Raw genomic sequence first — 6,000 nt, 5'->3', positions numbered from 1 at the left:
TTCTGCCCACGCTGAGCCTCACCTAAAATCCACTGCGCAGGCTGGAAGGACACACCCACGTGGGGACAGCCCTTCCCAAATCTTCCTTCGCGAAGCCGAGCCACACACACACCTAGGATGCAGATATCTGATATTTAATTAGTGGCTCTGAAAGGAGGAGCATTCACACCCTCACTTCTCAGTTACTTAGAAACTGCTCTATCCAGCCACTCCTAATGCTGCCACTGTATTCTCTTCATTATGTTTGTTTACATGCATAATGCCCTTCTCTTCCCAGTTTTATCTGATTTTATCTTCCTGATAACACAGGCTAGAAGAGCCTGTCTCAGTCAGACAGCACTTTTGCCACTTGCTGCAGGCTGGAGAACCCTCTTCATCTGAAAGCTACCTGGCATTCACAGTGGCTGAGGCTCAGTCCTCCATCCCCAGGCAGAACTCCAAATCCAGAAATTACAGTCTCCTGGCATCCCTGCAGTGTGCCACCAGGGATGAATAATAGAATAGTATTTTGGGGGACTGGGGTTGTAATTTTCTGTCAGAAACTCCAGGTTTACATGCAAAGGGTGTACAAGAAATGAAATACAAAAAAAAAACCAAACAAACAAACAAAACCCCCAAAAATCTATTTTAAAATCCTATGTGAACACTTGACTTATTCCCAAACAAGGTTTCCCAGGTATTATCCCACACAGAGACAACAGCAAGGAGCCAAGGAGGTGCAGTTTAAGAGTCTCCTAATCTCTCAGATCCAATTTCTGCATTTGATACAACCATTCCATTTACACCCTCATTAGCTGTTGCAGCATCCTGTGAAGTAAATCAGCACAAGCCAAGCTTGGTTGCAATACCCAAAATCAACTTTAGACACAGAGGGTGGCTGGGAGAGCCTGGACTGCTGTTCCTTCCTCCCTAACACAGCGCGAATTATGCAGACTACCTAATGGTCCAGCAGGTCCCTCTCTCCCTTGGCTCCAAGCCTTGAGCCTTTCTCCTGCTTGCTGTTCCATAAAATTATCCCTGGGTGTACACACACATGGACAGAGAAAACCCATGCCCTATGAGTTTTCTGTCTAAACAGGATGGAAAGACAAGAGCTGAGAGCTACTTTTAGGAAGAAGGGCCCACAGGCACCTTTTACAGCCTCAGGCAACCAAAGGAGTGCACAGGCTGAGACAAGTGGCAGTGCAAAGCACCCAGCACTCAAGAGGGAGAAGGGAGGTCTGAAAGACCAGAGTCCCTCAAATCATTACAAGAACTGTATCTTAGAGCAAAGAGTACTGCCGGTAATGCGTGTTCTGGGGGTTCCTGTATGAGATGACAAGGAGATAAGGTGAGATCTTAAGACATCTCAAAATTCAGGCACAGAAAAGAGGCTTTACATATAATAATTCCACTCCATCACAGTTTGTCCATCATCATAAAAGTCAAGCTCAGTTTTGAAAGAAAGTCTGGCATTTGCATCACTTCTTTTCAAAAGTGTTTTGCCTTGGAATCAACATTAAAGGTGCTGCTAAGGTCTTATGAGATAATTCTGATTTGCCCTAGGTTACAAGCCAAGTCTGTTTGCCAGCACCAGCTTTTGAAAATTTGGGTTTATATAACAAACACTTTGGATGTCATGGCTCAGAAAAGATCAGACATCTCTTACGTCTTATTTTTCATGATACAAATTATTTCCCTTTGTTGAGAAGTTGCCAAACTCAAACTGTTGAGTGCCACACAGCAACAGAAGACTCCTTATCAGGACTGAAGTTATTTTTTCTTGATGGAGCATCTCAAACTCCTCAATGCTTCCTCTTAACTAAGAGTCCTTCAAAAACATTCTTTCAGCATGGAAAGGATTCTACAGTATGTTAGAAGTAGCAAGGGAGGAGTTGTGGAGGGAATATTCTCTTTTTGGATTTAACATCTTCTGGAAGATGCCTAAGATGGTGGATGACAAAATTTGATGGGTTTTACAGCCCTGTCTTTCTAAATAGCTCAAGTCTCGACTTCATAGCCTTAGAGAAAACAAAATGTTTCAAATTCATCAGATGGTATAATGAACCCTGAAAACTCTTATTTCCTTAATATGTTTATTATCTTCAAGGTAAAATCATGTTTTATCTTGGGCTTAGTCTACATTCAACTCATTTTAGTCAAACACATGATTGATTGTTTGCAAGAAACTGTGCACCAGCAATATTGATGTGCATGCTCTGAGTTGCTGGCAAAGAATGATGCAATCACAAATTGTTTCTGATGACCTAAACCAAGATGTAATCAAAAAGTCTAGTGCTAGTTCCAGCTAACCCAGCTGGCTTCTTATTTCTACAGCAAAAGTGGCATAAACTTGTGGCTGTAAAATGAAAGTCCCTGAAATTAAAGTTTTGTCTTAGCCTGCAATGTAGGGGTAACAGAAATCAAACTGCTTTGCAACACACATTACACAGCAGTGCTTTGGTCTGAACTTATCAACTGTAGCAGCATCGGGTATAATTCTCTCTCATGTAATTCACACATGGTTGCAACTTGCACATTACAGCCACAGTTGGTCCTTTTGCACGGGTACCAACACTGTTATCACCCAGAACCTGTGACTCACCAGCAGAATACAGATAAATATGAGATGTTACCTAAGACAATGTGACTCTACCTGAAGCTTTCTGCAATCTCTAAGGGTAACACAGCTTTCCTTCAAATTTCTACATGTAACTATTGTTCCACGTTCTCATTGGCCATACACCAATGATAGCATAAGAAACTGTTCTGAAACAGCCCTGGATCAGGAGAGACCCACTGATATTCACAAGAGGCATATTAATACCCACTGTGACTACAACTGAACACATGAGTAGCTTGACCTTTGAACATCACTTACCAAGCTGAGGACTGAATTCTCATTTGTAGGTCATGTATATTCATGCACACAACAAAGAAAATGCATGTACACACAAAGTGACATTGCAGAATGGGCACAGTCAGACTTTACAAAAGATGACCATCCGTAATAGCTGTTAAAAATTATGGTGTTATGTCATTACACAATACTGGTAACTTTTGGAAATTGAGAGAAGCTGACAATTATTTTTAGTCTGCTTACAGAAATAACAACAGATGCTTATCTAATAAAATGAAATATTCTAGCCAAAGATAATTTTAAGAAATCTGCCTTCTGTCATGCACTGTCAGGTTTCCAGTTTCAAAAAATAGCTGCCTTTAGTCATAAAACTTCAAAGTATGTTCATACCAATTTTGCAATTCTGACATAGCATCTGAAATCACTCTTCTTTGTTTATTGTGTACTGTTTAGTCTTTCTATCCTAATTTTGTTATTTACTGCTATTTAAAGCTGATTATTTTGCTCATCTCTGATCCCAGCATCCCATAACACTTAACAAAGATTCCTATTTTTCTAAGAAATACAAATCACACATCTGAATTAATTCCACCATAGTTATTGAAAACATGAAAATAAACATTTAGTACTTGATAATTTGGAACACTTTTTTTAGCATCTGTGGATGCATATACATGACTATAAATAAAATTTACATTTTAGTCATAAATTGGTAGGTTTATTCTTCACAAATGGAATCTTACATGCACATCGTACTTTACGTGATGCAAAACAAGCCAATTTGATCAGTGTTGACTGAATCCACATATGAACGAGCCTTTGGAGGCATCATCTCAAAGGATTTCCCAGCACTCAGGAAGCATTTCTGCAGCATGTGCAATGAGAATGGTTACACAGCTCCACAGCACAGGTGCACCTGCACAACTACACCTCTCTAAAAGGTTTCAGAATAACACAAAAGTCCTATTTGTGTGTCCAGTTTAAGTTTCTAATAGCTACAGAAAAGGCATTCTTCACTGCATTGAAGGATGTTAGACAAAATGATGACCAACCTTAATTTAACTCATTATCTCATCATACCTGTTGAGATCCATAAAAACTGACTTTTAAGCCTTCTTATAATTTCTATAAGTTTTTGTGATGTTTAACAGTATTTTTTTTCTATAAAATCACTCCCTGATGTAGATCTCTTGCAATAGTGAAATGAAAATGAGCTTGATTTGTCTCACAAAAATCCTTAACTCCAGATATAAATTGTGCTGATTTCAAATATGCTATTGAGGAAGAGAGAGTGGGGGAAAAGTAAAATGAAAATGCATTCAATTCTGTGTGAATGAAGCTAGCTAATCTATCAGCCTCTAACTGCAGAAATATCTTGTGAGGGCATTTTTTGTTTTAGTCATTTTTTAAATTCTTTTTCTTCTGCCTCCAGACATGTCTGTTCTCCCTGGGGCACCTTCCCCTAAGGTTGCCTCTGCACCTTGTTTGCTCATTAACAGCATGCTGAGCCCACGCACTGGTGTGACAAAGCTCTGCTGTGCTCGACAGCTACAGGTGTAGGGAGGACCAGCACAACACTGCAATAAAAGCAAAGCAAAGCAAAGCAAAAGAAACCCAGCTCACTCTCCAACTTATCTGGCAGCTCTGCTGTGTATTAATAATTAAATCTAGAAAAATTTTGTGTTGCTGTGAGACATTACCAAGCATAAGCACTGTGATCTCTAACACAAGCAAGGGAAGAAATTTTGCTAAAAATGTAATCTGACATAAACTGGAAGACATTTAACTATATCGTTCTCTTCCATCAGGTTCAATACTTGGCAACTATGGCATTATGCTTCTAACAATAAATTGGCTGACTCCCTGGGCTTTTTGTGGAAAGAAACTTTAAGGTCTGATGAACTTCTAGGGGGAGAAAAGGCAAAGGGAAAGCACATTTCACATTCCTGCATGAATCAGTAACACTTCATTCTTTGTACTCTTGCTACAACATTGTGCATTAAAAGACAAATCATTAGAGGCAGGGAGCTGGTGTTTCAATAGAGCACCTTCTCAAAGCTGACTTTTTAAAAGTATGTTAAAATTCCTTCCCATAAAATAAATAAATAAATAAATTTGTTTCCCTCACTTTCCAAGAACATGTTGGAGAGAATGCAGTGAATACATGAGACATAAATCATAAGAGCAAGCCAACACAAAGGAGCAGAACACCATTCCTCTTATAATGACATCAAATACCAGAGAAGAAACCTTGTTTAACCAGAGCCTGTGCATTCCCAAGAAAGAGAATAGAATGGAGAGTGAAGCAAGAGCAATATTATGAAAAGAATAATACTGAAATTTAGTATAGAAACTGAGATCCCTTCAGGACAGTTGCAAGTTCCTCCTCATTTATGCACAGAACTCCAGATTGCTGCATCATTCTCTCTTACTGTGGGCTCTCAAACCTAGCCACTTTCCCCTTCCAGTCTCTACCTGTAGCTACTTCACCTTCTCATATATTCTACATTTCTCTTTTGAGTGACTTTTTTTACAATCCAGAAAAGCAAGAGAAACATCTGAATGGCTTCCCAGCAGTCTCCTCTACCTCACAAATGTCCGTCTTGCAAGCAATATGAAATTTTCTTGCATTTTCAGTGCATCGAGCTACAGAGGCCTTGTGGAGCCCTGGTGGTCATGTTTCTAGTGCCCCTTTGCTTCATTACCAGGGTGAGACTCAGTACTAGAAAAAGGCAGATCTCGTCCATATTTGATACCTTCTCCCAACAAGTATAGGATCAGACTTGTTTCTTTTTCTCTTTGCTCCCTTGGGAAAATATGTTTCTATGAGCAACCTTTAACTGTTATTATTAAAAAGCAGCAGAAAACAAGCACATGCACCACATTCCAGCATGATGGTTTGTAAAAGTGATATTGCCTGATTTGCCAATAAGCCCTGGAAATTCAGTGATGGGTGGCAGAATTTGCATTGTGATAGCGGTTGAATTGATCTGCTCTGCTTTGCTGCTGTTATCATCCTGATCAGCCCAAGGATATCCTGGTTAAGGCTGTGCTGTTCCATATCCCCAACCTTTTAACATGGTAATGCAATATATTCTATCTACAAGTTTTCTCATTATTATGGAGTACCATCTCAATAATGATTCGGTGAAGTGAATTTT

The sequence above is a fragment of the Pithys albifrons genome, chromosome 14, assembly GCF_047495875.1.
Source record: "Pithys albifrons albifrons isolate INPA30051 chromosome 14, PitAlb_v1, whole genome shotgun sequence".
Lineage (NCBI taxonomy): Eukaryota > Metazoa > Chordata > Aves > Passeriformes > Thamnophilidae > Pithys > Pithys albifrons.
This window is presented reverse-complemented; position numbering follows the sequence as displayed.